Here is a 27,378-nt window from a genome sequence, read left to right on the forward strand (position 1 = left end):
CTGCCAGGGGTGAGCAATAACTGACAACAGCTGTCACTATGCCTCTGGTTGGGTGCCAACTTAACATAACTGAATTTCTGTTTCATTTGTGTGTTGCAATTCCATCCCTTATGGAAAATCAGGACTCTGCTGTGGCCACTGTCCTTAAAATCCACATAGCACTCCAGTGACATTTTCTCCATGCCTTTGCCCTCCATTTTTACTCATCAAGGACTACAGTGGTCACAAAGAATAGTGACAAAGTTTTCTTCATCGTGTGCCAGAGATCCTGCTGAGTCCTTTGAAGACTTTGTCTCATTTACTCCTCACCAGCACCTTGCAAAATGCATATATATGTATGTATGTACTTATTTCAGGGAAAAGGAAATAGAAGCTTCAACAGATCAAGTTATTTGTTCAAGGCCAAGCAGTTGGTGAAGTAATAGAGTGAGGATCTGAGTTTAGGTCCACCTGACTCCAAATTCTGAACTTCCAGCTACAATGTTACATAGCCTTCTTCTCATGCTTGCTCCCAGGGGTTAAAAACTGACCTCTAACTCCTTATAGAGTGACTAGGGTCCCCTTCTTAACAGTATGAGTACTTCCCATTGTGGTATTTCCTTCACCTTCTGACATTTGGAGTTAACTCCTAGGATTTAGGGCTGCCAGTCCAGTATATACCAGAATTCTAACCCATCAATGTCTCACTTATATTGTAGTGTGCACTGCATAGCAGACTAAGACTTCTTTCAACACCTGCAGATATGGCTGAGCCCCGAAAAGCTTTCCCGTAAAACATGGAGACCCGCAGTCTCTTCTCCTCCATTCAGTTTTGCCTGGATACATCCAGGCCATCCTTCATATGGAGGACTCCTCCTTCCCCAAACTCCTCATTTCAACTCATGAAGGAGTCAAGTGGGAGAATTCTAATGAAAGTAGTGAGTTGGCCCTGTTACCCCTCAGTTCACAAAAAAAGAGAAGTGGGTCTGCTCACCTCCCTTTTCAGACTAGGCTCTCTGCCTGGTCCCCTCAGAGCCTGTCTTCTTGGAGCTGCTTTGCATACATTTGTTTAAGTGGTAAACTTTTTCAGCACTATACAGAGATCTTCTTATTCATATGTTATACCTCCAGATCTTGAGCTCAGAATTGGTATTCAACAAGTGCATAGATAGAAGTGAAGGAAGGAAGAAGAGCAGCTCAGAATAGACTCAAACCCAGTAGACCCAAAGTCTAAGGGTGGCTACACCATTTAGAGCAACTTCTTCCACTAGCCAGATAAATTACCAATGTATTTTACTTTTTGCAATGTAAATTAAATTACTTTCAAGAAATGGAAGCGCAAGAGGAAAAAAGGGGAAAAAATTAAAAGTGATTGAGGTTGTGTTTCTCTTTGATCAAAAAGTTCTGCTACAGAAACTCATTCTATATCAACCTGCAAAGTCTTTAGCCATGACCAAAGCACACTCCGCAGGCCCTGCCCAATGTACTTGCATGACTTATTGTCTCTTCTCAATCATTCCTTTGCATTTGCAAATTCCTTTCCCATTTCTCTTTGAAGTTCTTTCCATTTCTCATCTAAAGTAGTTCCATGATCAGATTTCTTCATACAGTATACGTGGTTCCTGAAAAGATCAGTGGAAATCAAAGCTCGATCAGTCGTAACAGAGGTTGACTTACATCATCATTTTAGGCATTTTTAATTTTCAGATTTGAAAATCTGCCAGCATCATGTCTCATCCTTTAAGTTGAAGGTTGTCTGCCCCAGATCTTCCATGTTTAACAATTAATAGTCTATAAAACACTTTAAAGCACTAGAAGAGTTTTCTGTTTAGAGAAACTACTGATCAATCTGGATGTAAAAATCAAATGATTGAAAACCACCATCTTTCCAATGCCTGAATCCCATGGGCAAAATGCAGAGGGAGTTGGTAGCTGGTGAGGAGGAGCCATGGGGAAGTAGAGATTCTAGGGAAAGGACAATAGTAACTGATGAGTGTGAATTCTAGTGAACCAGAATTATCTAGAAAATTCTTCAGGTGTATAGATATTAAGGCAACTCTCTCATGAGATCTGATTTAGTAGGCATGGGATTGGGCCCAGAAATCTGCCTTCAGAAAGGAATTCCATGAGTGTATAGTAGGAGAATCACTAGAGCACCTTGAGAATCACTAGAGGAAAATGTTTTAGCTTGGTGCTTCTGAAGCTTTAATATACCTGAGAACCTGCCCCACTGAGAACTTGCCAAAACACAAATGCCAATGATATCTGATTCTACAGTCCTGGAAATCTAATAATTTATATTTCTAAGAAGATCCAAAGATCACACTTTTTAGAATAGTGCTGATACAGCACAGTGCTTTTCAAACTGACAATGGAATCCTCAGGAAGTTAAAAGAAACATTGGCTAATATCAGATAACACATCCCAGAAATTCTTACTTAGTTGGTCTGCAATCTGTGTATCAGGATTTTAAAAAAAATTCCCCAAATTATTTTACTGTGAAGCATATAAATGTCTCTCACATAGCAAATATTTACCCGGTGCCTGCTGTAATGGTCAGACAGGTTAGCTGCTGTACAAACAAGTTAAATCTCAGTGGCTAACACAATGAAAGTTTGCATTCTGCTTGCACACAGCCCAGTGTGGATGCGCTTATTGGGATGGCTGCCCTGGGAGGTCTCTTCCAGGCAAGGATTTAGACAAGCAAGGGTTTTCCATCTGTGGTGCCACAATCATGCTGTCTAACACCCAAGAGGAAGAGAGGATGGGATAGACATTTTGGATTGTTAGCAACCTCAGTCTTCCCATCAGCCCCAAAGTCACAGCATTCATCTAATTACAAAGGAAAGTGAATGAGCACATGGGAGGGAGTGAGTCCTGATCCTTCGTCTCTCCGGCTACAAACCAGACACCATGCAAGAATTGGAGGTATGCAAAGAACACAAGCTCTAATGCTTAATTTAAAGTTCTCTTAGCAGTCTCTTTGATCGGTACAACACATACTGAGTAAATCTCATATTAGCTTCACATCTAGAAGATGCAAGATTATCATTCTTGCTTCTGTTTTACCCCAAATACTCCAATTCAACAGTCAGTAAAGGAAAAGTCCATTTATACAGAAAACTCAGTGAAGTAGAACATTGTAGTTGATGTATAATTCTGTTAAATCTACTTCCTTTTGGCACTTCAATGTAAAGCCTTGAACTAGAGTCCTAATTTCCATACTGGCAAAACAGAACAAATAGTTTCATTTTGTTTTAATCTTTCAGGGTCGTACTAAGAATTAGAAGAGACTGAGAGGCTGCATGCAGTGGTGCATGCCTGTAATCCCAGTGACTTGGGAAGCTGAGGCAGGAGGATCGCAAGATTGAGGCCAGACTCAGCAATTTAGTGAGACCCTAAGCAACTTAGTAAGATCTTGTCTCAAAATAAAAAGAGCTGGGGATGTAGCATCCCTCAGTTCAATCCACACACCAGAAGAAGAAAAAAATAGAATTAGAAGAAATGTGTCAATAAGATGCTATAGTATTCAATAGGTTCTTGATACATATATACTATTATTCAGTTGGTCCTTTATGTATATGCACAATTACTTTTTATATATTTTATTCTTATATAATGTTATATTATTATTGAAGAAATCTCAAAATTACTTCAAGAGTTTCTTCAAATATGACTTTAAGTTCTTGCAATTTTCCATATGGCCCAGAATGCCTGGTAAGAGATGAGTGCAGAAACGATCTTTGATCAGAATCTGTCAGGGTTCAGAAACTGGGACCCTGAAGCTGGCGATTGTCTCAAAAGCTTTCTGTTCTCATAGGAATTATTGCTCCCAACGTTGGCACTCCTATGAGGAAAACCACTATAAAAAAATCCCCAAGGAACTAAGATGAGAAAGTAGAGCTATTGCAAAATGAGCGTAGTTTAAGTTTCATGAAAATGATCATCCGTAATCATCTTCAAAGCCGTCTGCAGTTCTAACGTCCCCATTGGTTCTCATTGGTCCTTCCCCTTAACATGAGACAATTTCTCAACAAAAAAGAGTCCTTGGTTGTTGGTTCAAACATCCCAATAGCCTATTTTATAGATAGTTTTCATCCTAAGAAGTTAAGTGACTTTCCCAGATTCAGGTGTCCAAAAGTGAGAGAATCATGATTCAAATTCAGTTTCCTTGCTTCCAAGTCACATGTATCTAAAACCGGGGGTGCACGTACCCACTAAAATAAAAAGTAACCGGCACAAGTGTACAGGATAAAAATGGTACCCCTGCCTGAAATGTAAATTAAAACTTAAGACATTCTCGAACATAAGAAAACACAAACATATTCTAATGGAAATGCAAATTTTCATACTGTATGATTACACAGAAATTCAACATGTGTGATGGGCTGCTTCAGACCATGCCACTACACCCTCGGGCCACTCGTGTGTGCTTCTCAGGAAACACAAAAGACACATTGCCCCTTTCTGAGCTATAAAGGGCCATTATGAAATGCCAAATAGAACCCATTATTTGAGCCCATTACTGGAAATCTGTCTGCAAATCTCTGTTCAGATGCAATAATGATTTAGGCAGGTCAGACTTCCCAGAAATGAAGAAAAGTGCTGAAAATAAATAGAAGACAATAAATCTCTTAATGGTACAAAGGGGAAAAATAAAGCAAATTATGTTTTATCTGGCAAACATATCATGGTCACTTTTTTTTTTCTCTAATCCTCGTTTTTTCCCTTTCTGTACAAAGCAGTTTGTTCAAAATTGAAGTAAATTTAGATTACAGTTTATAACATGGTGCCCAGTTGAGCTGACTCTGGGATATAGAAAGTAGCCATTTTCAGAGACCAGTGAGCCAGTGACAATTCTAGACATTGATTTTAAGGAGTACACAGAAGAAAACTGTGTGAGCTATTGATGGAACAAACACATTTGAATTACTCCTACTCTATGAGGGTCCTGAGAGAATGATCCATAGAATGAGAAATAACAAAAAGCAAATGAGTTTCATTCTCTTTTAATCTAATTTAATCTCATTCCAACAACCAATACAGAGCTCTAGTTAAAGCTCACGTGAGATGGATAACTTACCCTAAGTCAGTGAAGGTCTGTAGCACCCCTTGGACTCAAGTCTAAATCTCACAATCTGACCACTCTTGAGCTGGCTCCATGATGCTGGTGATAGAAGAAACTATGCATATGCTTAAAATGGCATGTTCAAGCAAGGAAAGGAAGGGATAATTGACTTCACATAGCTTTTAATACAGAATGACCCTACCTGCGCTTAGGAGTGAGCTTCCCATGTCTGGAAATGAGAGGAATTCAATTCCCAATCCTTCTTCCTAGATATTGGAGGAGATAGAAAAGGGGTGGGACAAAGTGGGTGGGGAGAATGGCAGAAACTCAGGAAGGCAAGAATTTGGAGCACAAAATTGAGACCTAAGGAGAGAAATGGGAGAAGTAAGGATAATAGGTAGTATTTACCTGGGAATGCAATTGTGACTACATCGCCATTCTACTCTGGCCTTTAACTTGTAGATGAGGTTTATTAGAGAGAAGATGAGAAAGAAACTAAAGAATGGTGTTCACCTGAGAATATGTGAGATTCCAGGCACCATCAGGACTACTCAGAGGTCCAAGGCCATGAGATAACTTAGAATTAGGGAGAGACAAAAGGAAGAGTCTAAGCTGCCACTCCCTTCCCGTGCCCACCTCAAGCTGTAAGAGAGCACAGCTTTGAGAGGCTCAGGCCCTACAGCAGTGATTGTCGCAGGGTGGCAGTGCCTGGGGCACAGTGCATTCCCAAGGAGCAGAGATGCTGAAGCAATAATGAGGCCTATGTCAAGAAGGCTGCAATGGACAACTCGGGACTTGTACCTGAACACAAGTGAAAGGCTGCCGGAGATTATGGAGAAATCAGTGAAAGAGGCTCCAAGAACTGCTGATAACGATGAACACGTGTGCATTATTTTGTAGTCTACAACTTATGTTCACATATCTTATTTGTTCCTCACAATCCCAATAGGTAGATGTGGCAACAGTTATTAGTATCCTCACTTTTCAGATGAGAAAACTGAGTCTCTGAGTTTAAGCAACCGGTCATTCATCTGGTAAGCATCAAGGTTGGGAACTCAAAACCAGAACTTCTGGCTTTAAGTTCTGTGCTTTTTCCATGGGAACATATTGCCAGCTTGGAGTTGTGACAGTTCAGTTAACCAGTCCTTAAGAAAAAGTATTTTAGCCAAACTGACTTAACATTAGGGAGCCTAGAGGAATTCAGCACTTTAGGAAAAGAAGTTGCAAAAAATCACAGGGCTGACCAGGACTTAAGTCCAGATGGGGAGAAAGATGCCAACTCAGCATAGCCTTGGCCTGCTCACTGAGACTCCAGGAAGACCTGCCATGGCTGGTGTCTCAGTGAGGGAGGGAAAGCATGAGGGAGACCGGTTCTCTGGACAGAATAAAAGGGAGGTCTTCACTTGAGGCTAATGGAGGATCTCCATAATTCAGAATGCATGGTACTTTTATGCACACATATGTGTGTGTGTGTGTGTGTGTGTGTGTGTGTGTGTGTGTATTTTGCTTGTTTGGGCTGATGAAATTCTTGGGAAAAGTGTATACAATGAGAATGAATTCTTGAGTTAAATGAAGACAGCAACACATCACACTGCCAGAGTGCCTCATCTTTGATTTGAACTCTTAAGTGCTAAAATGAGGTGGGGAAGGGGAATAGATTTGTTAAATATGCCCAATGTAAATACAGAGAAAATAATTTAAGGAATGATGATTTAGATCAGGGGGTAGCAAAGTTATTCTGAAAAGGCCAGATTGTAAATCTTTCAGTTTTGAAGGTCATATGGTTTTTCTTAGGACTACTTGACTCTTGCCATTAGCAACAAGAAAGCTGCCATAGACAACATGTGGATAGATGGATGTGACTCTGCTCCAATGGAACTTTATTTACAAAACCAGGTAGTGGGTAGGTTGGACTTGAGTCTAGTTTGTCAACTGCTGAAGCAAAACGCATATCTATGTAAAAGCCATCTCAGTGCCTGAATCCTGTTGGACCATTGGAAGGGGCAACTGACATCATCTTAGTGATTTGCTATCAACTTTAATAACATCAAAATGTTAGTTACCATCATCATAAGAAATGCATTTCTGTACTTATTAATAAATTACTATTGGGGACCTTGCTTTTCAATATTCTCAATAAAATCTCCACTCAGGACTTTTTTTTTGACAGTGTTTGGTATTAGATGCTATTTTTCCCACCATGAAACTTGAATGTTTTCTTCCATCAGGAGGGTCAAATATTTATTACACATACCTCTTCACCACTACAAAAATTTTAATAGTTTTATGTTTAAACCCAATAATTTTATGACTTTTATCATTGCATTAATTTTCTCCTCTATACCTTCAAACTCTCCCCACCTCCAGTTGCATTGGTCCTTTTTATTTCTATCTTTCTTTCTTGGAATCCACTTCAAGTTTTCATTATAAAAGGAAAGAGTTCTAAATAAACACACATGATACTACAAAATTAAAAAAAAAAAAATTCTACACCAAAAAGAGAAAGGACGTCAACTTAAAGAAATGTGGACTCATTTTCCACCCACCTAGACAAATCAAGTCATGTCAGAAGGACCTAGGAGAGGTGAAATTATTTTGAAGAAGAACAAGGTAAGTAGACTTTCCCTATTAGATAATAAAACTTCTAGAAATTTCAAGTAACTAGAATAGACAAATGATCACCCAAATGGACAAAGATATCAGGAATAGATGCATGAATGGGTGGAGAGTTGTTTATGACAGATGTAGTAACTGACTCCCAAATTGGGGGGAGAAAAGTGAGTTTCTTACCTTATACAATAAAAAAAGATAGTTCCAGATAAAAAACGAAAAGTGAAAAAGGAAAAGTAGGAAACTTCAAGAATATAAATATGTATCTTTACACACATATCAAAAAACCCCCATCAAAAGTCTCATCAAAAATACCATAAATGGCTGGGGACATAGCTCAGTTGTGAGGTAAACACTAGGCCCTGGGTTCAATCCTCAGCATCGCAAAATAAATAAACAAATAAATAAATAAAAAATAAAAAAAATCACAGACTAGGAGGTTAAGAGAAGATATTTGTAACCCACTATATGATTAAGATTATCCAGATATATGAATATGATTCACTATATGAATATGATTATCCAGAATACATAAAGACATTTGTTAAGGTTTGGATAGGAGGCGGCCCACCAAATTTCCTGTTAATACAAGAGTATTCAGAGGTAAAATGAGTAGATTGTGTAATGACTGGGTGGTAACATGGCTGGAGGAGGTGGGTCACTGGGAGTTGTGTCCTGGAAGGGTATATCTTCCCTGTGGTCCCTTCCCCATTCATTCTTCTCTGCTTCCTGACCCTGCCTAGAGCTGAGCAGCTTTCCTCCTCTGGGCCTTTCCTCCTTGAGGTATACTGCCTCATCTTGGGCCAGAGCAATGGAGTTGGCCATCTGTAGACTGAGACCTATGAAACTATGAGCCCCCCCAAGTTGTTCTTGTCAGGTATTTCAGTCACAGCAACTCCAGAGCTTACTCAAACAAACTTCTACAAAACAAAATTAATTAACAAACATAATTAGGAGGGAAAAAGACAAAATATATGAACTTCACACATGAAGAAAGGAAAGCAGTGACCATTAAACACTTAAGAAATTATATTCAATCTCACTAATAATCAGAAAAAAATGTACACTAAAAAACAAGAGGTAACAGTGGGATTAATAACAACTTTACAGACTTAGGACACCAATTTTTGGCAAGAAGTGGGAAAGAGGAATTCATTGATCCTAGTGGGGTATGTGCTGATAGAAATACTCTGGAGAACACTTTGGAAGTCCTTAGCAAGGTAAGAAATAAGTACATATCAGTGACAAACCATTTTACCCACTGATGTCAACATGGAGCAGTAATTCTCAAAATTTGGTTCCAGTATCACCATGCCCTTGGGGTTTGTTAGAAATTGAGATTCTTGGGCGTTTGCATTCCTCCTGTGTCAGGAACCCTAGGGGTAAGGCCCAGAAACCCGTCGTCATAGTCACTCCAGTTGGCCCTATGGTTTAAACCACGGTGCTAGAGAAATCCCCCATGTGTGCTCCTGAAGACCTCTGCAGGAGGGTTCATGGAAGGTTCTTCATAACCACAAAATATGGAAGCCACCCAACTGTACAATTCATGGAAATAGGTACATAAACTCTGGTTTATCCATTCCACAGGATGTTTTGAAGCCTTGGGTATGAATACACTAGCTCTGTCTATTAATATGGATAAGCTCAAAAGTAAACTCGAGTGATGAAGATCAAGTGACAAAAGAACATACAACATGGTGATATTTATGTAAATTTTAAAACCAAAAAAAGAAGGTAAACAAGCCCCTCATGCCTTTAATAATTCATGGTAAAGTGCCAAAACACATAAAGAACTGTCATATTAGTATCAGGAGGATGGTTAGTTTAGAAAGAGAGGCCAAGAAATTAATGAACAGGACAGAGGTTTAGCTACATTTAAATTGTTTTTATTTCTTATGAAAATTCTAAAGAAAGCATAGTAATGATAATGACATTTAAAATTGAGTAAGAGATATACACAAGTCTGCTGCATTGCTTTTTATTCCTTTTCACTTTTTGAAATATTATGTACTTTTTACTGATGTCGGTAGATTATAACATTCCAGAAAGAAAAACATGGTGACATACACAAGTATTTTCTTAGCTACTGCCAGGGCCTCTTCCTATGTCTCCCACAGACACATGAGAATTCTCTGCAATCCCTGAAATCTAAAAAATTATCTCAAACCCAATTCCACAGCTTGTGTAAATCATAAATAAAAGGATACATATCTTAATACAGACTTTCTCCATGGTTGGGGGAACCACAGTGAATGAAGGAGAAAGAAAACAACTACAAAGAAGAAACAGCCCAATGGACAATAAGAAAAAGAAAACTTTAAAAAATATTTTAAACATTATATCAAAGAGATGAGATTTTTTTTCCATTCTAACACAAGAAGAGAATGCTATGAGAAAGAAACAATTATCCAAAAACCATTTTTGAAATTTATCATTTTTTCAAGTTGAAAGTTAAAAAGAAATCAAATGAAGTGAAAGAAATTTCTAAGAAATCAAAGTACAAAAAAAAATCTAGGGGGAAGGTATATAAAGGATCAATAAAAGAGGTCTAATGTTCAATGAATATGAATTCCAGAAGGAAAGAATAGAAGAGAGAGAGAGGGAGAGAGAGAGAGAGAGAGAGAGAGAATTGTCACGGGAAAATTACAAGCAAATGTCATAGAACTGAGGACCATAAAGTGTCAGGATGGAAAAGGACCTGGTGAATACCCAGGACAATGAGTGAATAATTACCTACACCAAGCACATCACTGTGAATTTCAGAACACTCGGGCTCAAAGAGAAGACTCTAGAAGCTCCTAGAAGGAAAATAAATCAGATTTAGTACAAAGGGCAAGAATAAAAATGGCACCAGACTTTTCAACAGAAATGCTATCTTCAAGCTTTAGAGGGGAAGGGAAGTTATTGACTACACATTCTAATGTCAGTCAGGCTGTAAGACAGATGCACATGAGAGTGACCAGATGCAACTAAGAAGAAAATTAACCTGTTCTCCTTTGTGGTAATCCCATTAAAAAGGGTGCTCTAGCAATTAAGTAAAAGAAGAAAAACAAAGGATTATTCACAGAAAAAAAAGAAAGCCAAGAATCCACTCCAGAAAAGTCAAATTCAAATTCTTAGGATAAAACCATAAACACATAGTCCTAATTGGAGGAGAAGGACCCAGGACTCTGGAAAGAAGATTCCTGGAGAAAGGGAAATTTGATAATAACAAATAAGATGATGAACATTTGAAAATAATTAAAAATTTGTGGCTAGCAAGTAAAAACGTTGGCCAAATTAGAAACTCCAGGACAAACAAAACTAAGAAAAATATGAAATCCTGGTAGGCTATTTAGTTCAGCAGTAAACAATATTTATAAGTCATGATGATACAATCACTGATTATGAGTTGACATAACTAAAATGCCATCTATCTTCAAGAAATCAAGGGGGGTTTTCAAGATGGCGGCCTAGAGGGTGGCTGCATTTCATGTTGCTCCAGGACTCAGGATTCAAAAGAGGAGATATTGAGACGCTTGGGACCAACTCAAAGCAGCCGGGTGACTCTCACCCCCTGGGGGGGCATCCCGGATGGGACGGGGGTCCCGGAACGCAGGAAACTTTGTGAAGTAGAACTGCCGGCGAGACGCCCCTCCCCCCGCTGGAGCAGTGAACTCGGATAGCTGGGAGCGCCGTAAAGGAGGCCGCTCGGCACAGCGCTGGGACTCGGAGCAGCCACTGGGGCTCCGGCGGCTGCCCAGGGGAAGAGTGGTGAGGAGAACTGTGTGGACTCAGGACACCGGGGCCTGCCCTGAGGAGGAGGAGAGGAGCGTGGCCACTTGGATTCGGAGAGACTGCACCAGAGCTACAGGCGGTTGCCAGAGGAGAAGCTGCGCGGCGAGCTGTTTGGAATCAGAATGACGCTTCTGAACCCCGGGGCCTGCCCTGAGGACGAGGAGGAAGAGGAGTGGCCGCTTGGATTCGGGTGACTACACCAGAGCTACAGGCGGTTGCCAGAGAAGGGGCTGTATGGCGAGCTGTTTGGACTCTGACCACTTCTGAACCCCGGGGCCTGCCCGGAGGAGGAGGAGGAGGAGGAGGAGGAGCACGGCGGGTCCTTTGGACTCGCAGTGACTGCATTAGCGCTCCAGGCGGCTGCTCAGAGGAGAAGGCGAGTGGTGAGTTGTTTGGTCTTAAAGTGACAGCTCCTAAACACAGGGGGGCTGCCTGGAGGAGAAGCGTGGTGGGACGCTTGGTCTTGAGTGGCCGCACCTGAGCTCCGGGCGGTGCCCAGAGGACCCGTGCAGCGGGTCACGTGGATTCAGAGCCACTCAGAGGGACTGCTCCTGAACACCCGGGGGGTTATCTGGAGAAGGAGGAGGAACGGGGAGGGTCACTTCGACTCGGAGTGATTGATTGCCCCGGGCTACGGGTGGTGGGTGGGAGGAGGAGGCACGAAGTGAGTTTCTTGGACTCCTAGTGACCGCACCGGCATACTGGGCGGCTTTCTGGAGGAAGAGGCCTGTGGCGGGTCTCTGGGACTCAGAGCGATTGTTCGGGGCCACAGGTGGCTGCTCAGAGGAGGGGCCACGCAGCCAGGCGATTAGGTGCAGAGCAGAGTCCCAGGATCTAGGAGGCTTCTGGGTGGAAGAGCCGCACAGAGACAGGCTTAGGGTGGAGCGAAGGTTCCAGGCCTGTGGGCAAATTCTCTGAGGAGGGGCAGCCTAAGGAGATTCATCTGCGAAGGGTGAGGCTCCCAGGCCCAGGAGGTAGGGCCGGGCCCCTGGAAACTTTGCAGAGGAAGGCAGCCCAGCCCAGGCAGTAGCTGCAAATTGAGGGGAACCTCTAGGAGGAAACTGACCAGCGAGACCTCCCCACTGGGTGAGTCTTCCCTGCCTGGTGAGGTTTCCCCACAAGGACGGTAAAACCAGAGACACAGGCCCAAACAGGCCTTGCCTCAGCCCACAGCCTAGGTCCCCTTTGGATGACCATTGGTCAACAAGTGGAGGCACCTCTGCCCACTAGCAGGGAATATACCCCACCTGAAGGCCACCACTCCTAGAGAGGCAGCTTCCTTGTGGAGCACAGCATTATCAACTTCCTCCAAGACTTCAGCCTACTGAAGGCTAAGAGGGGATATATATAGAAATCTTCAGGAACATTGTAAATCAACAGAGGAAATCTGCAATATCTCAGCGGTCCACTGATACCTGAACAATATGAGAAAACAAGGAAAGAAAATGATGCAAACAAATCTAGATGTTACATCAATAAAACCCAATGACAGCATGGCAGAAGAAATGACAGAAAAGGAGTTCAGAATGTACATAATTAAAATGATCAGAGAAGCAAACGATGAGATGAAAGAGCAAATGCAAGCATTGAATGATCGCACCAATCGACAGTTAAAAGAGCAAATACAGGAAGCAAAAGATCATTTCAATAAAGAGTTAGAGATATTGAAAAAAAACCAAACAGAAATCCTTGACATGAAGGAAACAATAAACCAAATTAAGAACTCCATAGAAAGCATAACCAATAGGATAGAACACCTGGAAGACAGAACCTCAGACATTGAAGACAAAATATTTAACCTTGAAAACAAAGTTGAACAAACAGAGAAGATGGTAAGAAATCATGAACAGAATCTACAAGAACTATGGGATATCATGAAAAGGCCAAATTTAAGAGTTATTGGGATTGAGGAAGGTCTAGAGAAACAAGCCAAAGGAATGAACAACCTATTCAATGAAATAATATCAGAAAATTTCCCAAATCTGAAGAATGAAATGGAAAATCAAGTTCAAGAGGCTTACAGGACTCCAAATACACAAAATTACAACAGACCCACACCAAGGCACATTATAATGAAAATACCTAACATACAAAATAAAGACAGAATTTTAAAGGCTGTGAGAGAAAAGAACCAAATTACATTCAGGGGAAAACCAATACGCATATCAGCAGATTTTTCAATCCAGACCCTAAAAGCTAGAAGGTCCTGGAACAACATTTTTCAAGCCCTGAAAGAAAATGGATGCCAACCAAGAATCTTATACCCAGCAAAACTTACCTTCAAATTTGACGATGAAATAAAATCCTTCCATGATAAACAAAAGCTAAAAGAATTTACAAAAAGAAAGCCAGCATTACAGAACATTCTCAACAAAATATTCCATGAGGAAGAGATGAAAAACAAAGAAGCAAATCAGCAAAGGGAGGAATTATACTAAAGGAATTGTCAAATAAAGGAGGAAACAAGTTGTGTCAAACAAATAAATAAACAAAATTTTAAAAATGAACCAAATGACCGGGAAACCAAATCATTTCTCTATAATAACCCTGAATGTTAATGGCCTGAATTCATCAATCAAAAGACACAGACTGGCAGACTGGATTAAAAAGAAAGATCCAACAATATGTTGCCTGCAAGAGACTCACCTCATAGAAAAAGATACCCATAGATTAAAGGTGAAAGGAAGGGGAAAAACATACCATGCACATGGACTCAGCAAAAAAGCTGGAGTATCCATCTTCATTTCCGATAATGTGGACTTCAAGCCAAAGTTAGTCAGAAGGGATAAAGAAGGTCATTTCATACTGCTTAAGGGAAGCATAAATCAGCAAGATATAACAATCATAAACATCTATGCCCCAAACAGTGGCTCATCTATGTATGTCAAACAAATCCTTCTCAATTTCAGAAACCAAATAGACCACAACACAATAATACTAGGTGATTTTAACACGCCGCTCTCACCACTGGACAGATCTTCCAGACAAAAATTGAACAAAGAAACCATAGATCTCAATAACACAATCAATAATTTAGACTTAACGGACATTTATAGAATATACCATGCAACCAAGAGTGAATACACTTTCTTCTCAGCAGCACATGGATCCTTCTCTAAAATAGACCATATATTATGCCACAAAGCTAATGTTAGCAAATACAAGAAGATAGAGACACTAGCATGTATTCTATCAGATCATAATGGATTGAAGTTAGAAATAAATGAAAGAGTAAAACACAGAAACTATTCCAACATCTGGAGATTAAACAATATGCTATTATATGATGAATGGATAACAGAAGATATTAGGAAGGAAATTAAAAAATTCTTAGAGGTAAATGAGAACAAAGAAACATCATATCAAAATCTCTGGGACACTATGAAAGCAGTACTTAGAGGGAAATTTATTTCATGGAGCGCATTTAATAAAAGAAGTAAAACTCAACAAATAAACAACCTAACACTACAGCTCAAAGCCCTAGAAAAAGAAGAACAGAACAGCACCAAAAGTAGTAGAGGACAGGAAATAGTTAAACTGAGAGCTGAAATCAATGAAATTGAAACAAAAGAAACAATACAAAAAATTGACAAAATAAATAGTTGGTTCTTCGAAAAAATAAACAAAATTGATAAACCTTTAGCCACACTAACAAAGAGAAGACGAGAGAAAACCCAAATCACTAAAATTCGGAATGAACAAGGAAATATCACAACAGACAGGATTGAAATACAAAACATAATTAGAAGCTATTTTGAAAATCTATACTCCAACAAAATAGAAAATTTCGAAGACATCAACAGGTTTCTAGAGACATATGAATTGCCTAAACTGAATGAGGAGGACATAAACAATTTAAATAGACCAATTTCAAGTACTGAAATAGAAGAAGTCATCAAAAGCCTACCAACAAAGAAAAGTCCGGGACCAGATGGGTTCTCAGCCGAGTTCTACAAAACCTTTAAGGAAGAGCTCATTCCAATACTTCTCAAAGTATTCCATAAAATAGAAGAGGAGGGAACCCTCCCAAACTCATTCTATGAAGCCAATATCACACTGATACCTAAACCAGACAGAGACTCATCAAGGAAAGAAAATTTCAAACCAATATCCTTAATGAACATCGACGCAAAAATTCTCAACAAAATTTTAGCAAATCGCATACAAAAACATATTAAAAAGATAGTGCACCATGATCAAGTGGGTTTCATCCCAGGGATGCAAGGTTGGTTCAACATCAGGAAATCAATAAACGTAATTCACCATATTAATAGACTTAAAGTCAAGAATCACATGATTATTTCAATAGATGCAGAAAAAGCATTTGATAAAATACAGCACCCCTTCATGCTCAAAACACTAGAAAAAATAGGGATAGTGGGAACATTCCTTAACATTGTAAAGGCCATTTATGCTAAGCCCATGGCTAATATCATTCTAAATGGTGAAAAACTGAAAGCATTCCCCCTAAAAACTGGAACAAGGCAGGGATGCCCTCTTTCACCACTTCTATTCAACATCGTTCTTGAGACTCTGGCCAGAGCAATTAGACAAACCAAAGAAATTAAAGGGATACGAATTGGAAAAGAAGAACTCAAACTATCCCTGTTCGCTGATGACATGATTATATATTTAGAGGAACCAGGAAATTCCACCAGAAAACTCTTAGAACTCATAAGTGAATTCAGTAAAGTAGCAGGTTACAAGATCAATGCCCATAAATCCAACGCATTTTTATACATAAGTGATGAATCTTCAGAAAGAGAAATTAGGAAAACTACCCCATTCACAATAGCCTCGAAAAAAATAAAATACTTGGGAATCAATCTCACAAAAGAGGTGAAAGACCTCTACAATGAGAACTATACAACACTAAAGAAAGAAATTAAAGAACACCTTAGAAGATGGAAAGATCTTCCATGTTCTTGGATAGGAAGAATTAATATTGTCAAAATGGCCATACTACCTAAAGTGCTATACAAATTCAATGCAATTCCAATTAAAATCCCAATGACGTACCTTACAGAAATAGAGCAAGCAATTATGAAATTCATCTGGAAGAATAAGAAACCCAGAATAGCTAAAGCAATCCTTAGCAGGAAGAGGGAAACAGGGGGTATTGCAATACCAGATCTTCAACTCTACTACAAAGCAATAGTAACAAAAACGGCATGGTATTGGTACCAAAATAGAAAGGTAGATCAATGGTACAGAATAGAGGACACGGACACAAACCCAAATAAATACAATTTTCTCATACTAGACAAAGGGGCCAAAAATATGCAATGGAGAAAAGATAGCCTCTTCAACAAATGGTGCTGGGAGAATTGGAAATCCATATGCAACAGAATGAAACTAAACCCATATCTCTCACCATGCACGAAACTAAACTCAAAATGGATTAAGGACCTCGGAATCAGACCAGAGACCCTGCAGATTATAGAAGAAAAAGTAGGTCCAAATCTTCACCTTGTTGGTCTAGGACCAGACTTCCTTAACAGGACTCCCATAGCACAAGAAATAAAAGCTAGAATCAACCACTGGGATAGATTCAAACTAAAAAGCTTTCTCTCAGCAAGGGAAACTATCAGCAATGCGAAGAAAGAGCCTACAGAGTGGGAGAATATCTTTGCCAATCATACTTCAGATAGAGCACTAATCTCCAGAATCTATAAAGAACTCAAAAAACTCTACTCCAAGAATTCAAATAGTCCAGTCAACAAATGGGCTAAGGAAATGAATAGACACTTCACAGAAGAAGATCTACAAGCAATCAACAAACATATGGAAAAATGTTCAACATCTCTAGTAATAAGAGAAATGCAAATCAAAACCACCCTAAGATTCCATCTCACCCCAATTAGAATGGCGATTATCAAGAATACGAGCAACAACAGGTGTTGGCGAGGATGTGGGGAGAAAGGTACACTCATACACTGCTGGTGGGGCTGCAAATTAGTGCAGCCACTCTGGAAAGCAGTGTGGAGATTCCTTAGAAAACTTGGAATGGAACCACCATTTGACCCAGCTATCCCACTCCTTGGCCTATACCCAAAGGACTTAAAATCTGCATACTACAGAGATACAGCCACATCAATGTTCATAGCTGCTCAATTCACAATAGCCAGACTGTGGAACCAACCTAGATGCCCTTCAATTGATGAGTGGATAAAGAAACTGTGGTATATATATACTATGGAATATTACTCAGCCATAAAGAATGATAAAATTATGACATTTGCAGGCAAATGGATGAAATTGGAGAATATCATGCTAAGTGAGATAGGCCGATCTCAAAAAGCCAAAGGACGAATGATATCGCTGATAAGTGGAGGATGACACATAATGGGGGGGAGGGAAGGGTTAGAGTTAGGGTTAGGGAGGGGGGCAAGTATGGAGGAAGGAACTACTGTATAGAGGGTAAAGAGGGGTGGGAGGGGTGGGGGGAAGGGAAAAAATAACAGAATGAATCAAACAACATTGCTCTATGTAAATTTATGATTACACAAATGGTATGCCTTTACGCCATGTACAAACAGAGAAACAACATGTATCCCATTTGTTTACAATAAAAAAAAAAAAAAAGAAATCAATAAACACGGTGCAAAGGAGATAAATTGAGACATGAGGCTGCATTAAGGTGCTACTGAGAAGGAGCAGAGAGGAGATGAAGGTGTCTGTCCCTGAAAGGTGCAGCCAGTACCTGAGGGAGGACTGGGCCAACAGTGACTGGGTCCAGAATAAGTCTTTAGGTATTGTTTGAAATACAAATATATTACACTGATAATTAAAAAAAAATTTTTAAATTTTTAGAATTTCCTGTTAGTTTTAAAGTAATACCAGGAGTCGGGGGTAGAGAAAGTGAAGCTTTTTTTTTTTTTTTGCAGTGTTGGGGATTGAACCCAGGGCTTTGTGCTTGTGAGGCATGCACTCTACCAACTGAGCTACATCCCCAGCCCGAGAGTGATGCTTTTTAAAAAAAAATTACAACATAGGTTTTAATCTTTAATAATAATGTTTAATAATAATAATAAATATTGATTGAGTGCTTCTATTTGCTGGCCCTGTAGGAAGTTCCCTCAGAAGCATGAAGTCAAGGAGGGTCTGGTCTTTTTAAAATTCCTACAGTCATCTAGGCCTGATCATCTCCTATCTGAACTGTAAGAAGTACCTACCAGTTACCTGATCCCCAGTTACTTGATCTCCCTTTTCCATTACAGTTTACACTGAGTTACCAGAAAATTAACTTTCCTAAAATATGATTTTGATTTTATTACAACTTTGCTCAAAAATCATCCATGGCTCCACTTTCTCTAGTGATAAAGCTCAACTGTTTTGGAATGGCATTCACATTTCTGCGGGGTCTGCCTACCTGCCTACCTTTGGTGATCTTCCCTAGTTGCAAAGTTTTCTCACACCTGTTCTTTTGTAAGTATGGACTGACTCCCTTTCCCAACATGCTTTGTGTTTGGGCTCTCTTTGCATCATACCTTGTTCCTAAAACGCTTCCAATCCCCCAACAGTCACTTAAAAAATCACATCCCAGTCTTCGAAGTATAGTTAAGAGGCACTACATTAGTACATCCCACGCTGTCATCCTAAGTCACAGAGGCAGAAGTGAGTTCTCTTCCAGGTACATGCCAACTATGAACCCCCAGTTTCCCTATTTGCACCTCACCCTCTTCTGCCCAATTCTGGGCCCCGCTCAATTCCACTGACTTAAAGGCTTCCCTGTAAGCACCTTCCTGCTCCCTTCCTGCTTAAATGCTACAGTAGCTGTATCCATCCATGGCCACAAGTCCCCAGTGTTGACCTCTTCATGGTTCTAGTTCCCCCTGGGCACTGCTAACTGTTTCCCTCTTGTTCTTTCAGCCCTAGGGTGCTCATGGCTGCTACCATCTTTTGCTTTCATTCTTCTTTAACCCTACCTTCAGCTAAGCAGCTCCAGCATTAAATTCAGGAGCATAAGAAACAAAAAGCAGGTATTCAAATGCCACTAAAAAGGAAAGAGAGCTAGATGAACCATCTGGAGTGAATTCTGTGGCCCACCAGGACTCTGCCCATATGACATTCATCTATCTCTTTGCCTTCTATCATAACATGCATCTGCTTTGTCTACAGATGATGGGTTTTCTGAGAAGAGAGTCTGAACTTGATGACTCTTTGTTATCTAGGTGCCTACTATGTCATAGATATTCAATAACTGATTGAGAAGTAAATTAGTCATACTGTGCCTATTCAATGCCCTCCACAAAGATCTGATCGTTAGCAGTTCCTGCATGGGAGAAGATTTTCACATACACTCTGTGTTCTTAGATGTCACTCTGATTAGGATTACTGAGGGAACACAGTCCTGACAACAGGGGAAGAAGGGGAATCCGGAGGATTCTGAGGGAGAGAGCACTTTGAACCAGAGATGTGTGAACCCAGAAGCATTTTGAGATTGGCATCATGTGTTGAACTAGTTTTCAAAGGAATCAAACTTGGCCAAACCCAAAGAGAATTTTGCCAAGCACTTTTCCCCTTAATTTTTAAACCCATGTGTATTTTAAGGGAAATTCAATCCATATGTTTCTGATTCATTTACACTTAACTCATCAAAATGTTGTTTTGTAAGAGTTATTTGATGTCCCAGTCTTTTGAGCTTTTGTGAAGAAATGCTTTCCCCTCCTTAGAAAAAGAAAACTTCTTTGAGCAAGTCTCACACACACACACACACACACACACACACATTGATGCCCAAAAGGTTCAAAGTCATTTCAAACCCTAAGGCCCGCAAGGTTCCAATGATTCTTTGCGGGACCTGACATGGCTCCTATCTCTGTAGAAATCTCAGGGCTTTTGTCAAAGAGACACATGGTAGTACAAGGATGGAGGTCAGACTAGGAAAGCTGCAAGATGAGGATAATTAGAAACTCCAGAATGGGAGATGTGGCACAGAAAGGTTGGTGGAGAGAAGCAAGGAAGCTACCAACACCAGAAACAGAGAGCAAAGGGATCCATTTTCTGTGTACAGAAGTTCAAAGATGAGGCAGAGAAGGAGGGAAATGGATGCAAATATATGTCATGGAGCACACATATCAGAGGTTTCAGAATTCTGTTTTAGAAAACCAAATGCCTCTGTCATTTGGGAAGCAACTATGACAATGTGTTACTAATTATTTAGATGTGCCTGTTTACTTGAGCAATGATGGTTCTTGCTTTGGTCTCTGCCTGTGTGCCTGCTTTACTTCTGTCACCAAAGTTGGAGCTTTTAAGGCAAACTTCAGTGGGTCCTTCATTTCTCTTCACTTATCTCCATTGCTGAACGGATACATAGGCAGTTCTCAAAAACACAATCCTCCAAAGTGTCAGAGACATGGATATTTATACACACAGATGAGAAATGGACACAGATCCTCGATACTGAGCTTTGATATCTCCTAGCAATACACAACACTGTTGCCCAGGAAGCAAAGCCAAGTCAGTCTTAGATCTCAAGTTGATTTTTTTTTTTTTTTGGTACAATGACCTACCTAAGATGTCATAAAAATAATAAAACTCAAGAAAACAGAAAGCATTCTAAAGAACAAGGAGAATGAGAATATTCTGGTTGAGAGCTTAACTACAATGACCATCTGTGTGGGTCTTTGAAAAATGTCAGAGGAAGCTTGGGTATAATTCTCTGGATTGATATTCCCAAAGGAAAGAGAGAATAGGGGTGATAAATGCAACACTTAAAAAAATGTAACATAATCGCTCACAATTTCCAGTGGAAGTGAGGATAAAGATATCTAAAGAAAACAGTATTTTTTTTCTAGTTTACTTTAATAAGCTTAGAAATTGTTTAAAGAGAAAAAAAATAAAGATAGAAGCAGAAGCTTATATAAGTAAACATAAGACCTAAAGAGTGACTTCACCTAGAGAGTAAAGTAAGAAAGACCCAAGCTTGCAAACACATGCTTAGAAAATTATGAAAGAACTTCAGCAGTTATCCTGGAAGCCTGGGTATGAGGAAACACTCACATTTGGAAGCAAAAGTCTGGCAATGTTATCTCCTATCAGTTAGAGAGCAGAACTACTCAATTCTATTATCTGCCCTATCAAAGAAAATGACACTATTAGTTTGATTTTATTCCTCACTAGAATGAATTCCTTCAAGATGGGGTAGTTTCTGTTCTCTTCTTTGGACAGAGTAATTAATTTAAGCTTGGCATCTAATTCATGCTCAGTAAATACTTGTGGAATAAAAAGTTGATAAGCCTAGTTCTTAGAGAGCCCCGGCACGTGACTTCCTCCATCTCTGCTAATTCTCTCCTCCAGGATATAACACTCACACGGCAACTTGAAGGCCATTCTATCCCCTCCTTGGTCCGTCCACTCTTCATCATTTGGATGGGAGTGTCAGCCATATACCTTAACTAGTTCTCTGCACTTTCTTTCCTCTTAGACCCATTTCACAAGAAATGGTCAAACTCTGTTAAGACTCCGCTGAGTCCTGTCTGCACCTGATGTGCGTCCATCACCACCAATCACACCTTTCCTGGAATTTTCATACTTTCCACTCTGAGCTTTATGCCCGTCCAGAACTGAACCACCATTATCCTGCACCGCCCCCTGCCCATGGAGATATTCTTCATGTTTATCTACCCTCCTCTAAGGTCTTCTCTTGTGAAAAATGTCTCAATTTCTGCTTCTTGTTTTTCACAGACACTGTTGCTGTAGTGGCCCAGCATGCTGAAAGCCTGGCCGCCTCATGACAGCCTGTGCTGGAGACACTCATGAGGCAATCACAGAACAGCTGTGTGACCGCTGCTCTCCAAGGGACAGACAGCTCCTGACACAGAGAAAGCAGGGCCAGAGCCACTGGGGAAAAGAATGGGCAGTCTGCAACATGCTGGGGAAACCAACTTTTTTCTTTCTCTACTTAGCGATATCAGAAGGAGAGAGTAGATGTATAGCAATTTAAACAAGGCAATCAGAATTATGAAATCTTAGAATTAGCAGAGACCTTATAAGAGTGACAAGCAACATTTGACTGGAGGTGAACAGCCAGGAGCCCTCTTCCCACAAGCTCATTTTATAATTTCAGAGGGAGTCATGTGCCGCATAGTAAGAACTTTGTTTCTTTTCAGTGGTCAACTAGTCCAACCGTGGTCCTCAGTCAGTGATGAAATAAAAAAATAAAAAGCATATGACCTTGGATGGCATCTAAATTGCATTCAAGTACTAAGATCCTGTCACTAATGAAATATCAATAATAAGAAGAAATACATTTCTTAATGCTTGCCACATGCCAGGCCCTATCCTAAGTACTTTATCTACATTGCTTTATTTAATTTTCACAACCACCTCATTAATTGGCATTATTATAATCTCTAAATAAAATAGTAAACCAGATGAGGAAATCAAGGTTTGGAAAGACTGTGATGTGCCCAGGTGACACAGTATGTGGGAAAGTTAACATTAAGACATGAATCTATCTCTATGTCAGGATGGACAAGGTTCTGACTCTCCAAACCCCTATGGCTTCAAAGGGGAATGTTGCCCCAACATGAAATATGCTTCTCACATCAGCTGGACCAGGGAGGGTACTCTTCTTGGTCATTCAGGGCCCAAGCAGACAGAACAGCCACCATTTCCAATGCTGTCAATCACCTTCCATGACAGGAAGTGGACCGACCACTGAAGGTCTCCAACAGTCACTGACATGCTGTGGCCCAGAAGCAAGAAGTGTTGTGACTGCTCACACCTCATTGGCCAGATGAATCACGTGGACAAATGGAAAGGGGTCAGGAACTGCAATCTTATCATATGCTCAGGATGTGGAAAATATTTGGCAGGCATCAAAATGTCTACTGCACTCCCAAAGTCCACATTGCTAAGCAAATGCTATATACCTTCAAACTAAGAAATGAAATGTTATTTAGCAACGTTTTTCCATAACCATGATATAATCACAGTACAGGGAATAAGGCCCGCCAAATGTCATTCCTCACCGTCTGGTCTGAGGTACCTCAAGTTTTATATTATGACCTATTTGGAATGTTGAATTTGCACTAAATTCCAGATACCTACCCATGCTCTTTCTTTAAAGGCAATATGTCATAATATAAGGTTTAAATATAGAAGGAGTTTTAGAAGTAACCAAATTTGAATCTTAATGCCTTCTGATCTTTAACCTTATATTCTGAAAAAAAAAAAAAAAAAAAAACAACTTTTAAACAAGCATATCATTTTCTGTACCACAGTAACCTATTAAAACAATGATGTGGACTTCCCTTTTATCTCAAAAATCATCTATGCCAGAAACTTAAAGTAATAGAAGTAGCTTCCTTTTGATTTTTATGTCCTCAAATGTCTGTGGATGAGGCTTTATAGTTTGCAAAGTATGGGTATTTTTCACATCAACCTTCTCATTTGATCAACCTTTCATAGAAGCATCATTTTTATTACAGGTTTCCAGATGAAGAGATGGAGGACCAGGATGGTTAGAAAAAGGGAAAAATTAGAAAAAAAAAAAAACAAAAAACAAAAACCTAGCTTAAGGCCACACAGCTAAAAAGGGCTGAGTTGGGCTTTCTTCCCTGGCTTCTGATTCTGGTCTGTGCTCCTTCCGGCACAGCTTCCAAATCTTTGTCACAATTATCATTAACTGCTGGTAAAATAAGTCCATCCTTTCTTATGAGCAAGATTATGGGAGACAAAGTGTCTCTAATCCCAAAATGACTCTGACACACGAGGTTCTCACAGCTAAGGAGTCACAAAGTTTCAAGCAGAAAAGTATGTATCCTCTAAAATAATGGCAGAGTAAACATTCCTGAGAATTTCATCATTCTGAAAAGTTTTTATTAGCAGGCAAAATGAAATAAACAAGCCCCTGGATGGAAAAACCTTAGAGATGAGAGAGCTCAGATTTATTGAGCACCTGCTATGAACCTACTCCTTAATATTATTTATATTAATGATGACTGATGTTTATGAAGGAAACTTTTTCACTCTGAAACAGTTCCAGGGCTAAGAAATTCACACCATTATTTAATTTTAACCTTCTAAGGACTTCATGATGAAGCCTTATTCCTTTTCTGCACATAAGAAGACCAAGTATCAGGAACTGCCTGCCAATATCATGCAAAATTAACAAGTGGTCGAACTGAGATTTGAACACAGACTGTTGACACAGAGCCTGCCGCCTCGTGACTTATGGCCACAGCAAGCCTGTAGATAACAATCATTATCTTGCTTTAGAGGAACAAAGCACAGAGAGGTTAAGTAACTCTTTCAAAACTGCGCAGCCAGCAGGTGATGGAGTGAGGATGAACTCAGAGTTATTCTATGTCAAAGGCCAGTTATGCCAGGTATCGAAGGAGCAGGTTCATTTATTTAGGTGTGCTTAAGGCATTACTATTCAAACACTTCCCCTACACTCTCAGACATATCCCTTTCCTGGAGACACTGCAGAGATGATATTTTCATCCATAAAAATGCTGTGTATCCCATATTTTTAGAATTAAGTGTGTCACCTTTCAAGGAATGCACTTGCTGGAGTTGCCACTCTTTATGCCTTTCATTTCCCAATAGATGGAGCGTATAAAGATGGCCGGTCATTATTTTGGCATACTTACAGCAATCATTATTCTTAATAACTGATGAACTGTTGAACAGGACTGTTGAAACATTTTTCTGATTTAAAAATAATATCTACTGTGCCATATCACTGCCCAAATGTCCCTGGCATGCTGCTCCAAAAGCATAGCAAATAAAACCGAGGTGTCCCATCAGGCCAAAGTGACAAGCAAGTACAGCCCTTCCGTAAGGCCCACAGAACTGGGGAAACAGGGACGACAAACAACCAACTCCGCCTTGGAATTTATGCCTTTGAGAAAATCAGCAGAGAGTGTCGGGAATAAGGCTTAGTTAGGAAAAAATGAAAACTCATACCCATGAACAGTGAGATGCCACTTTCAGAATGTAAGTACTGAACTTAAAGGACTCGGATAAGTCATGGGGTCTCCCAGGCTGGGCACAAAATGATTTTTTAAAAAATGATAATAACGATGACCCTGATGGCAGGTAACGTTTCCCCAGGACCTAAATTCTCATCGCCCTCCTGTGATCGGCCCATCTGGAACACAGAGCTGGGAGCAACAGCAGCCCCTGGCTGCTCCTTGCCTCTGCCTCCAGCAGCCTGAGAAGGCCTTCCTGTTCCCTCCTCTAGGCCCAGGGAAGGAAGAGGTGATGCCCCAGGTCCTTGACCACCTCACTGGGGGTCACTGCCTTTACCCACAGACCTATAGCTAAAGGATTAGAGACATGAAGCTGAGCTGCTTGCTCAGGTTTTGCAGATGAGAATAGTTGTGAAAAAGCTTGAGCATCTGCTTTGGGTTCAAATCTGGCCGCTGTCATTCCAGTTCAGCCAAGTTCCCTGATGGCTGCCAGCCAAACAACCCATCCCTCCCTGAAGATCCCTGGGCCTTCCCTCCAGCCAGAAACTGAACAGTTAATGCCTCACATTTGGGGGAGAAAATGAGACCTCCAAGACCCTGCTTTAACCTGTGCTCAGCATCTACCACTGCTGTACTTGCCCAGATTTATTTCTGTCCTGTGATCTAAATATCACTGATGTCCCATGAGGCATCAATAGATGTGTTCTACAGAAGAGCTTGGAGGGAATCCACCCAATTTCTAAATCCTGGGATTAACAAAGCCAAATGGTCTTCTTCACTAGAGGACATCTCAGTTTTTAATATTCTAATAGGTATCATGAATCTTAATTAGAGATACATCATGCACAAGATTTTACCTGATTATTTTAAAGCAAAATATTTTTTCCATACACACCTAATACATTCACCAAACAACTGAGTTCCTATTACATGATTCTTATCCCTGTGACTACAACAGTGATAAGCCTATTAAAATAAGCAAGCTTTGCTCTGATAGAGCCTACACTATCACAGAATATGTATATGTGTAAATATATATGTATATACATACATAAATGTAAAATACAACTGTTGTAAAAAAAAAAAAAAAAAAGAAAGAAAGAAAGAAAAGTAAAGAAAAAGAAAGTATTTATGACCCAACAACCAACTCATGGGTTGGTAGTAGACTCAACATGAAGGCATACAGCTGGCATGACTCTAATGAATTAAAGTAATTCGAGTGGAATGTGATGAAATGGAGGAGAATGGAGTGGAATATCTCACTGTGCACTGCCTAGAGCAAACACAAGTCCTGCCTGTTTCATGAATCTCTGCAGTTACCTGTATGCATAATGTGAGGTCACAGCATGAATTGCATTTCCTCCCGTGGGTGACTGGCAAATGAGTTTGCCAACCACTGAAGGAAGCAGCCATAGAGTGGCGAGTAGTTCTTATATTAGACGCGGTGGCTGAGAAAGCCTTCTGAGGGAATGCTGTTTGAGAAACCACCTTGGTGAAATGGAGAGAAGAGTGTTCTAGCCTGAGCCAGCAGCTCCCGCAAAGGCACTGTGGTGACAGCATTTGGGCATTTTGGAGGACGTGTGTGAGCAAGCAGAAGGGTGGGGACAAGGGGACAGAGGGACACCTGGGGCCAGCGCATGCAGGTCTTCAAGAACACATTCAAAACTGGGCAGTGACATGATCCCATCAAAATTATAAATACCCAGGCAGCCACTTGTGCTAGGCAAGTCCCGAGGCTTCCAGGCAAACAGTAGACACCGTCGCCCATTCCACCTGCCCATCATCAATGCAGAGGGTGGCTTTCCATATGCCCACCTTCTGTGCATCTCCTGGGTCTACTACACTTGTTCATGGTGGTATCATAATCTCATTCCTTCTGTGTAAAAATGTAGTAGGGAGTGAAAGGAAGTCAAGAATAACCCTGAGAGTACAAAGTGCCTCACCTCAATCCCCAGCCAGGGATCGCATGGGACACAGCTGTGCTGAAGACCATTCAGAAAGCCCATCAGAATCCTCACA

General features: G+C 40.3%; 1 long non-coding RNA gene across 1 annotated transcript; it reads right to left on the reverse strand.

The window, feature by feature from the left end:
- Positions 1–27,378, reverse strand: LOC306637891. The gene is made up of 3 exons (XR_013757301.1): positions 27,303–27,378; positions 974–1,601; positions 1–315 (listed from the first exon to the last, which is right to left on the reverse strand). It is a non-coding gene; the product is annotated as an uncharacterized lncRNA (long non-coding RNA).

This window comes from Sciurus vulgaris (genome assembly GCF_902686455.1).
Source record: "Sciurus vulgaris genome assembly, chromosome: 1".
Classification (NCBI taxonomy): domain Eukaryota; kingdom Metazoa; phylum Chordata; class Mammalia; order Rodentia; family Sciuridae; genus Sciurus; species Sciurus vulgaris.